We start from the raw sequence: 12,407 nt of genomic DNA on the forward strand, positions 1-12,407 counted from the left end.
GATTCAAATAGTGACAGGTTGCTAGCCCATCGCCTAAAAAAGAATCCCAAGTTTGTAAGCCTATCCCTTAGTCGCCTTTTACGACATCCATGGGAAAGAGATGGAGTGGTCATATTCTTTTTTGTATTGGTGCCGGGAACCACACGGCATACAACAAATTTCTATATTATAAATAGATATCTTTATGCGAAATGGCAAAGACTTTCCTTTATAGGTCTCGGACTGTGTGTTAATATACATACATACGAGTATCATCAAATAAACATTCCGATTTGCATGAATGTATATACAAGTATATCTTATATGAACAAAATGTAAAAAATTGACCTAAAAGCCTTTAAACTTATTTGCGGGCTGCTTAATTCAGTTAATATATTTAGATTATTACATTGCTTAATTCTATATTATAATATTATGTATATACTTACTCTAACGCCACTTAATTTAGATCTACGTGGGCGAAATCGTAACATATCAGTGGTAGGTAGATAATATTTTCTTAACCTGTGATTTACGAGGTTTCTTGTCTCACCCTGCAAACAGATACCTTAAACCAATGAGAGACATTTTTCTTCCTCTCTTCGGATGAAATCAGCCCGTAATTGATCGAAGAGTCGTATGTAGGAGGACCATTTCGATATTTTATCCTCATTAATCAATCGCTGTTTTGATAATCCGACGAAGTAAAGTAAATAAAAATGCATTTACTAAAATTCACCTTTAATATTTCTTTTCAAAAAATATTTATTCCGTGGGCATACATTATAAAAGTCATCTAAACGAATAAGCACACTCTTTAATGCAATTTCCCATGCTGAGCGTATCGAAAAAAAAAACAATTAGTGCCAACTGCTTCTCTGCTAGTGCAGATTGTAAAATCCAATCTAGAAATGCAAACAAAATGACTAAAAATTTTTTACAAAAAATTACTCTGAATAACCTGTTTTTTTTTTTTGTAAAAAATACAACATTGTAAATAAAATTCCATTGCAAACTAAATGGCGCGGATTGATCAAATCTAGTTAATATTTTTTATTGGTTTATAATTCTTAAATAGAGACGGTTTGTCAAAGTTTCCGTCGTTAAATATAATTCGCTATGCTTATTAATAAAATAAAGTTTAGTACTGTAATTGTTGGATATTTCCAAAGATTTTTTTTTTAATTTTGCTCAGGTTGTCGTGAAAAGTTGTTACCTACTAAAATTGCATTATTCACATCTTTCGGCGTCAAGCTTTCAATATTTTTTTATGATTAACTCTATGACATGTCAAATAAAAAATATGTACATTTCAAGTTCTCTTCCTCTTATCTTTGCGAGTTCCCAGTTGCAATCACCGATATGTTTGGGGGGCAAGGGTCTGACATTAACAATCAGGTAATGAAGTAAAAAGTTTGAGATAATTTTCCATTAAATCAGTTTCCAAAAAATATTTTACTTCTACAAAAATTTGATTACGTCTATGTCGTCATGCGTCGGGGAAATACTTTCATTACTGAATTTAAAAAATTAATAACATTAGATATTTTTTTAAATTAGATTTTATAGGGATGATGTGACAGAAATAAAGCAGTTGTACAAAATGTTACTTTTTCACTTAACGACCATTTAACATTTTAGTATAATACCTCTTTCTTAATTTATATTATTTAAATTCATAAAATCTCAAGGAATTTTTGACGAACCAAATATCCAACCTACCCTTATTTTGCCTTTTTTGCCGTGTTATTAAAAAATGAATACTAACTTAACTGTTTTATTTCAAAGTATTCGATATAAAAATTTATTTCCGGGCTCCAAAAATATCCCATATTTTTAGTTTTAGATTTTTTTTATTTCGTACAGTATATTAAATGTTATCTCTCGTTAAAATATCGAAAAGACATTCCGTTTAAATGAAATTTAGTTAAATAGCACAAAAATGCGTTTGTATCATTTTATAAAGTGAAAATTAAAGTGAAACTTCATTTTATAGTGTGAACAACTCATTAGCAGTTTGTCGTTCCGTGGCTACGAGTTTCGTAGCGACGCGCTACGGCGTAGCATTTCGTAGAATTCAAGCTACAATACTGGAAAAATGACACTTCACTGTTTAACCGAGATTGCAAAAAAATTTAAAAGAAAATTGTGCAATATTTTTATAGTATGCAATGCGTCTTTTTAGGTATTTATTGTTTAAAACGTTTTGATAGAAAACATATCATTTCTCTCTTATACTATATTTAAAAACAATAGTTTCAGTAAGTTAACTAATATTTGCGCATTTTATTAACCAATATAATGTTATTATTCTTTTTTACCAAACTATTCAGTTTGGTCACCTGCCAATTTTGTAAAATGTAATTAATGCAATCGTGAATCGCGTGTATAAAATTAATTGGAATCAGTCAGGTATGTAACGAACTATGAAATATGCAAAGGTATAATACCATTTATTACAAAATAATAATAAAATTTTTATCATCGTTGACTCATGAATGAAAATGTTATTTATTTTCCTGTAAAAGAAATAAATACATTTAGCATTTTATATAAAATTATTTGTTAAAAATCCGTAGAGTCGTGCAGCAGGTGGCGAACGCTCGTAGTAGCCGCGTGTAGTACGGGGCGCGGAGACGGCTACGAGATAAAATGGCGGGTGTAGAACGGTCCCGGGATTACGGGCCCCCTTAAACGAAAAGTAAAAGTGAGAGCGAATATCCCGCTCGATATCGCCCTACCTGTTGCGGCGCCGCGCCAGCCTCGTACGCTCAAACTTTTACGCGCCGATCGTGGTCCTTCTGAGAACAACTAAACAAAACTCACCTGAAGTTCCCGCCTGGAGGTTATCAGCTGCGACGCCGGAATATTTTCTAACAACTTTTTTAATAGTTGAAAACAGTTTGAGGCTTGTTTTTTAATTTTGGGCAAAACTAGTTTACGCGATGAGTCGCGAACACTGTCTGCGCTGGGCGTGCGGCCGCGGAGGATGGCTGAGAGACAGTGGGGCGAGCGCTCGCAGCGCCGCCCCGCCCGCGCGCCGCGACCCCAACCCGACCCAAACTCACTTCAAACATCTTATTCATATAATATAATAATTTCAACTTTAGATAAAATAATCTCTTCCACTTTATTACAGTAATATCTCTTTGATTTAGATTAGGTTAAACATCGTTAAATAGATCAATTATATGTTTAACGATGTTTAGTTTTGGTGAAATGAAAGTTATCGGTAGCTTTACCAGTAACTTTTATTTAAGAAGCTTGTAAGGATAGTAGTTCATTATTCCTATTTCAAATTTTGTTCGGATCTGACCAATATTCAAAATCTGCTTGATGCTCATGAGTTTTTCCTTACATTAGAAAAAACTTTTTTCTTCTACAAGTCTCTGATGTTTTTAAGTCAGCATGTTTTGCTAAAGTTTTATGATCGGCTGCATTTCAATTACTTGCTTTAGGAGTATTTTTAAGTTTCTTCGCTTATATATTTATAATATAACTAGCTCGCAGCTCTCACAGGGTAAATCACGTTAATTAAAAAAAAAATCAGCGCCGCATTGTGCACTCATTGACAATACCCCTATAAGTGACCTTTATATTTTTTAAATGTCTACTCCCATCAGTATAGGTGGTGCATGAATATAGTCACTCTATGAATCGGATGCGGACGAAAACGCAGTAAATGTGCTCAGCTTGTATCAAGTTATGTTTCTGCGGCCTTCGCTGTTGAGACATGGTCCATGGGGGCCAGAAGCAAAAGATTAAGTGTCCGAAATTTCAACGCATCTCCGTCAGGTAATGGGTGATCCAAGGGCTGGCATTTACTTCGCCCATAGAATCTCTATCGCAGTGCAGAGAGGCAATGCTGCCAGCTTACGGGGCACCCTGCATGGAATCTTTATTTAATTTGTAAATATTAATTTTATTATTTATTTATTATTAGTATTTATAATCAATTTGTTAGGTTAATTAGTGTAGGTTTATGATTTTAATAGATAGGTATATAATCAAACTTAAGTTATATCATACTTAAATTTGTTGATGTTAATAAATGTTTCGATTAATAATAATAATAATTATTATCGTTTATTTCAGATAAAATCCATATCAAATGTTAGTACAATGTTCTATGATAAAAATGCAAAATTTTAATTGTAATAATTTCTGTATAGATTTGGAAGCTGGTCAACAGAGAAAGCGTTTTAAAGAACTGATAAAATTGAATAACATTTTCGTAGCGAATATGACCTCTTTTGAATTCTGGAGATTATGTTTTACATATTATAAATAGGCCGGAGTGGGTCGGCGAACAAAGCAATATTGAAACTCATGGACATCATTGAAAAATAACAGGGTCCAGTGACCTTGGAAACTCTAATAAGCAACGAGGCGAGATACCTACCTATATCCAATTTTGTTTTGTTGTAAGAAAATAATGTACGGTAAGTAAATAGAAATAAATACTTGAGAAGTTTATCTTCTTTTTTCATGTTTACTCCGTTCACAGTTTTAGCCTAATTAGGATTACTATTAATTAATATGTAAAGTAAACATTTTAACGGCGAATCGCAAATTCTAGGAGAAAGAAAATGATTAAATTTACAAGGAGATGCGATTCGGTCATTGTCGGGTCACAAGTTTTATTTATATCGCTCACAGACGCAAAACATTTAAAGTGTATGATAATGATTCAGAAGAGAAGAAAATCATGATAACAAATAATATAAAGGTAAACTATCATGATTTACATGTCCCCTTTATAACCCTAACCCGTGCGTGTCCTCTTATGATCATTGTGTTGGCTCCTTCGTCGCGTCATTACTTAGCGGCTATGTACTTACTCGTATGTGCGCGGATATTATTAATACCATTTTGAAATTATTTAACGAGACTGAATTGTGTCGTCATGTAAATTTGTTAATTAAGACAATTCATTCCATTCTATAAAAGAAGTAGTTTCTTTTTACTTCGGATCCATGAAAAATATAATAAAACATAAGAGTTGACTTTGACTTTAGTAGACAGAGTAGTTACAATCTGCACAGGAAAAGAAGCAGCTGGCACACACTATGATTTTTCTTCGCTTAAAGGCCAGCATGGATGTTGGCATTGATGGGAAAGATATAGAGTGGTCCTTTTTTTAAGTACAGGGAACCACTCGACACATTGAAACTGTAACAACGAAAAATTGCATATCAATACAGCAAAACTTTTCATGTTACTAAAATTATACAGTCTTTGTTTAATTGCACGAATATGTTTGTGAAAGTATAATGAAGGGTCTTTTAACAGTTAGCAATATTGGAATGAAAAGCTCAGCTGACACAGTTCGAAATCACTCAATTATCTGTTGACAATGCAAAGCTCAAACGATTGGCAATCACGCTGAATAACCACTTTATGAAATTTCATCGAATATTTTTGTCTATCCGGTATGCCTAGGAATGTTCATTTTTATCGACTTAAAAAAAATAATTCCTGAATTCAAATATGTTTTATTCTTTTTTATTAACCCAGTTTAAAAATAGAGCAAGTTCTTATTTCGATTGTATGTTCTGACGTATGTACGTTTGTTATGCGGTTACTTGGCTATTAATGTCGGCAGGTAACGATTTTAAGGATTTTACTTTTTGTTCAGACTACCACCAAATCACAACCGAAACTTATATAATTGGAATAAAATTGTGTACAACTCAGATCTATTGTCCAATATTAATTAAAATATTCGTTACTCAATCAATTATAACATTGCTTATTTGGGCTAGTAGTTCTGAAAATTTTCCAGAAAAGTATGACGCATTCTCTTTCTACCAGCAATAATTTTAATTATTTTCATTATAATAATATTGATATTGTCAAGAGGAGTACTTTATATAGTAAATATGAGTGAAATTTAACTAAACGGAGTGCCTATATCGGGATTACTATCAATCATATTGTACTATAAGGGAGTTTTCAAACTCACTCTTTCATTCACTTCATATCCCACAATGTAAGTGTTCTAGGACATCATAAATTGATTGATAATGGAATAACCAACAGTAAATTAAGAACATCAACCTTCTGGCATTGTCCTGATTCTTTCTCCCTAAGGAACCGTCTGCCAATGACCACGGTTATAACAAAGATTATGTATTTATCCTTCACGGGGTGGGCAAACCCAAAAGTTACAAGACTTGATGATATAATTGAGACAAAAATAGTGATAGTTTGCTAGTCCAGCGCCTTAAATAAGAATCGTAGTTTATGAGCATTTATCCTTCATTCACACATACATTCTGCACGGGAAGAGAATTAACTGGCATTCCTATACTCTGTCTTTTCTTCTCTGCCAGGCCAGCATGAAAATAAATGTTAAAGTAGGTAATTTAAATAACAAGCTGCCGTCTGACCTTCATTAACAGGTGAACCTGACCTAAGACCATGGTTAGTAATATCACTAAATACAGGCATAGTGTAAACCAAATAATTTACGATTCATAACGTTACAACATTTTGCGAGTATACCTACATTGTAGAAAAGCCTCACAAAGGCTTAACTCAGTAGTCTCGTTTGTAGACCGCCGCTGTTCAGGGACCTAGGATAGGGAATAGTTCTAGAGTATTGTCCTGGTAAGGTCAATGACATGACTACAAAATCATAGTGTAAATCAGTAAAAGCTAAACCCTCATAATCGAGATAGATAATAATATAACAGGAATGGTGATGAAAACATTACGCCATGAAATAAAGGGTGGACTGTACAATTAAATTAAATAGATCTGTTGAGAAAGATTTACGCGAAAATTAATTTGCGCGAGCAAACCTAAAGCTACTTAAATAATAATATTTGTGAATAATATTTTTCGATTCGTGAGAAGTCGAAATATGGGTATTTTATTATTTAATATTTTTCGTTTATGTATATGGCAAATTTTGGGAATAGAAGTACAATCATTGTGTGACTTAATAAAGCCATGATTTTGCCCGTGGTGGATACATAGCCTTTAACACCCGGTATCTTCCGGTTCTCATGACTTTGTATGTACCTACCTATTTTTTATTTGTTTTATTAAATATTCACCGTACAAAATATGAATTACTTATCTACATTTTACATACATACATACATATAATAACGTCTAGATCCCTTGCAGGGTAGAGAGAGCCAACAGTCTTGTAAAGACTGATAGGCCACGTTCAGCTATTTGGCTTTAAGATAGAATGAGATTCAAATAGTGACAGGTTGCTAGCCCATCGCCTAAAAGAAGAATCCCTAGTTTAAAAGCCTACCCCTTAGTCGCCTTTTACGACATCCATGGGAATAAAACCGAGTGGTCCTATTATTTTTTCTATTGGTACACGGCAATGCACACGGCACATACATTTTACTTAAACAAATACATTCCTACATCTTTGTTGTAATAATTGAGAGAGAGAGAGCCTTAAAACAATATCAACAATATATTCCTAAATTATTTCGCAGCAAGAGTAATTTAGGTGTTGTTTTCACATGCAGATAATATGCAAACAAAACATCATTTAACTTATCTCCCTGGCTTCGAGTTTATGGAATAACCTAGTGGTTATTCTAGTTGGCCTTGAAAGCCCGCGTTTGTTTTCTAACGGTTCAGCGAGTATTTCATTTCACTTATCAAACAACGGTTTAGTTTTTTTAGTAAATTGAACGTTTAAATAGGAAATTTAAAATGAACGGAAGTTTTAATTTTTTTCTGAAACGTTTACGTCTCTTGATTGAACAAAGATTATTATTTAGTTTTTATAAAAGCTCCGGCTGACTTCTTCTTGGGAAGGAGAATTATGCGTGAATTTTAATAGTGTTCCATAAGCAAATGAGACCCGCATTTAGATATTTATTTTAATTTCAAAATTTCTTTAATACAAATTTATTACAAATCTATTTATCTATACATATAATAAAACAGTAAAAATATTTTGTCTGTACAATTAGTATTTTTGACTGAAATGGATAGAGGGACAATTGGAATGAATAATAGAAATCAAAAAAAAATTTTTTTTATCTGTCTGTCTGTATGTATGATCACGCTTATCTCCAAAAGTACTTAACCGATTTAATTTGGTCAAAAATAATATACTCGGTAAGGTCACATATTTAAGTTAATATTTCATATGATTAGTATATTGATTTATTTCACATTAATGTAGATTCAACTCGAAATTTACGCGGACGTAGTCGTGGACAACAGCCAATATTATATAAAACTCTTCCGTCTGTAATTGACCACCATACAACGTACGGCCTTAACTACGAGGTCGACAAACTTTAAATTTGATGTAAGCCTTATGTAATCTAGTGGTGCACTAAGAGAGGATTTCCTTAACTATTAACGAGCTTATTTGTTTTACACGACGTACGTTTACACTAGAAAAGGCACCAAACTAAGTATGTTCTGTATAAAATAGATACATAAATTAGTTTCTTTAATTTATACTGGGTACTAACTTTATTGCTTTCCGTTTATCTACACCAAAAGAACTGGTTAAAACCAAAGAAATCGAAAACTAAGAGATACGAATTCCTATAGCAACTTCCGAGTCTCTGTCATCAGACCGGCTGGGCCTAATAGAAATTCAAAATTATATTATATTAGAGTTATGAATGTGGATTAAGCGAAGAAAGTATGCAGAGATCGTGGCAAGTGGAAAGATGTAGTCTCTGCCTACCCCTCCGGGAAAGAGGCGTGATTTTGTTTATGTATGTATGTTATATTATAGATGTGAAAAGTTAGTTTTTTTTGGTATCCCTTGAAGCGACGTCTACTTAACCAATCTTTTAAAAAAAGATAACGTAAGAGTCTTGAAAAGCGCATAGGTACTTCAACTCTGTAAAAACTATAGATAGATTTTGTGGGATTGGGCGCTAAATTCGCGCGGTCAAATCTGCGAGTGAAGCTAGTTATTTTAAACTAAAGCCCCTTAATTATATTGCCATGTACAGGAAACGAAGTCGGCCTTGGCCCATTTAAGTTTCCAATAGTCTAAATAGTGGGTTCCGTAAAAATCTCGAGGTGAAACAAGTGCATTAGGTGCTTTGAAGAATTCCAAATGCACTGAGTAATTCCTCGAATCCCGTTTTAGTAATACTTGTTTCACTTTTTTATAAACTTACTGGGTTCAATCGGAGCCTCGCCCGTGTGAATTTAGCGCCACCTACAAAAGAACACAAGAAATTTCAAGAAGATTAGTTCAGAAGATAACACGTGAAGAGGTAACATACAAACAAACTTACTGTCACATTTAGTATGTGACAGTAAGTTTGTACTATTAGTTAGAATGATTCTGGACTAACATTCTGTCACTATTTAAATCTTAATTCCATAAATAGCCATTTCAAGACGATTTAGGCTTTTAGGTACCCCGTAAAGAATAATGACATGAACATACACATATGTGTGTTCAGAGTTTTTGCACTAGATTATAAATAAAAGTATCTTAACCAAACTTAGAATAAGCCCGCCGCTTCGTTCGTGTTTATTGTACCCTATATGTTGTTCTTAAGTTGGTACTGCATGTATTGATCTCAAAAATCTCTATCACGATTGGTTAATCCCAATACCGTTGAAAATTGGGAAATCTGTTAGTGATCCTAATTGGGTATTCTAATTTTAGCAGTACGTTATCTAGCAGTAACTATAATAGACTTTTATATACTCACGAGTAATTAATACTACATTTACACTGCGGCTCCGCTTGACGTAAATAGTGATAATAAATTCAAAAGTTTACAGTACATTTTGCGTTACAGATTAAAAATCAAGAGAAATATTATTGACATGTGTAGTTTACAAAAATATAAACTTTACAAATAGATTTTTCATGTTTACTCCTAATCTAAATACATATATATATGTATGTATGTCTGGGTTATGACCCAGAAATATGAATTATTATTGTGATGCTTAAAATGAGACCTACGAAAATTTTCGATTGGTCAAGATTTTCTTAACTTATTTTAAAAAAAAACAATATTTTGAAACTAAGGTAAAGCTGAAGCAATTTGTATCGAACAAATTAATTTTTCGATAATGAGATCAATTTGAAATAATAAACTATGGAAATTCACTAATCATATTCATAACTATAGGCCAAAATTTTAGTAATAAATAGATTTAAATTATTGATTCTGTGCAATTGCACATCATAATAATTCCCAATGAAGGGAAACACAGCAGCAAAGATAATTTGAGAGAAATTTGATGTCCCGATTTATTAATCGATTTATTAACCGATTAATATATCGGGACATCAATTTTCTCTCAAATTATCTATTGTATCTTAGGGATAAGTTATTACTTATCCCTAAGATACGAATAGAATATCTATAGATACAAATATTTAAAAGTGTATATACAACTATGTATATTACAACTCGAATAATATACATATTCGTCAAACCTTCACCGCTCTAAAATAGATATCCAATCATACTAACCTCTTGGCCATTAGGAGTAATCCAATCTTAGCTTTTCAAGCTATAGCGAGTTGGAAGTATACAAGGCCAATGAAAAGACAGGGGGAAGCTTTATGCAAATTAAATAGGTACACGTTTGCCCGGCGAGGGATTCAGAAGCTTTGAACCATCAAAGTCGGATAAATGAAACTATAGGTTTGTAGATATAATCTGTATATAATAGTTACAATGGTCTTACATGTAAGGTAACTTTCATAATCCATGTATAAAATTCCACATCTTTTGATTATTCTAGGATTATCTAGGATTGCTATGAATAAAATGTAAGTTTTAATTGTTAATCCATATTTCAATCAAAACATATTAAATAAATATGTGTTGATTGAAATATGGATTTGGATCCCTACTTTTAATTTAGGCTAGAAGCTGCGCTTATTTCAACCTTAATTAAGACAAAAGACTTCAATGATAATTGTGCCTTAGGGTCTGGATAGCTATCAAGCCAAAGTTGTTATAAAAAAGAAGCATATTTAATTAAATAAAAATATTGTTATAATAATGATATTTTTATTTCAGTTTTGTATGCGGTTAGAAATTTATTTGTTAGTAATTATTATTGTTCTTAATAGCACATCATGAAATACCCCATTGAACGAAAACCCTGAGATATGATCGACAAAGACAATTTACGGTTGTAATCTAATACTGTAATATTGTTATAATAATAACACAAAAATAAAAGCATCTAGTTTACGGAGGTGTAGGCAAAGACTACTTTCAACTTTCCACGATAAACATAATACCTTTCCTTTAACAAAAGAGGCGTATGCATCAAAATGCGCATTTGCATACCTCTTATTCGAATGCACATTGCACAAGTGCACATCGATGCAGCCACTTAGCCTTCGGCGACGTGAAGTAATGATACCTTGAGCGTCACCTACGTGTTTCAGACTTGCGCAACAAGTGTAAAGTTCATTTGTTATTGTACTAAAAATATACATATTATACGATTATGATGTATTAACTAATAGCAATCTTCTAATGGGTAAAAATAAATTTTTCAAATAAACTGGGAACTGCCGGTCTGGTTCTTTTTAGTGCAAACAATTGCCATAGCAACCCAGCGAGTGTTTTGGGCACCTATTAAACGGAAAAGCTTTAAGGCGTGTTGTTATTACAAAATCATCTTTTTTCTAATAAATACATAATACAACAAAAATAATGCATGTGCTGTGCAGTATTGTTCTCGGTACTTTAGAATAGAACTACACCACTGTTGATCATAAAAACAATAATTTGAAAATAATAACAAATAAAATAATCCAAGAAAGTGCGATCGCACTGTAGGCTAAATAATCACATTTACCATACATTAAGCGATTATTATTGATCAAGTAGATATAAGTAGTTAAATAGAATAAAAATATGATTTATGGTTAATTTAAAATTCCATTTAATTTCCATTAGATAAGCTCATCTTTGGCGTAAATATAGTGCATTCCCTGACAAGTACACGCTTCAAAGGTAAGGTGAAATCCTTGAAATGAAGAACTGATTAAAAGCAAATGCTCGAATGGTTATAAGGCAAACGCAGTAGTTATCCCGGTAAACTAAGTGTACAAGGGCAAGAACTACTATAACGAGCTGCATAAAAGAAAAATGCCCTTGTCGTATAGAATAATTGTTTCACAAGTTTCTTTAACAAAATATCAACATAAACGTTGAAAACTCGGTATGACATCTTAGTCTAAATGAATGTTAATTCGGAAACCCAAAAAAATCTTTGAATCCAATGTGTCTTACCTAGTATGCATTAGCTTCTGAAATAAAGTAGGTTTATGTTTTATGACCAGTTTTCATCTAGATATCTTTATACCTACCGTAATTTAAAAAAAGTTAAATAATTTAGAATATAAATTACATAAGTAATTTTTGACTTAAATTATCAAACAAGGCAAGTCGCAGATAATACTGAAGTAAATGTCATCTATT

Source organism: Amyelois transitella, chromosome Z (genome assembly GCF_032362555.1).
Source record: "Amyelois transitella isolate CPQ chromosome Z, ilAmyTran1.1, whole genome shotgun sequence".
NCBI classification, from domain to species: domain Eukaryota; kingdom Metazoa; phylum Arthropoda; class Insecta; order Lepidoptera; family Pyralidae; genus Amyelois; species Amyelois transitella.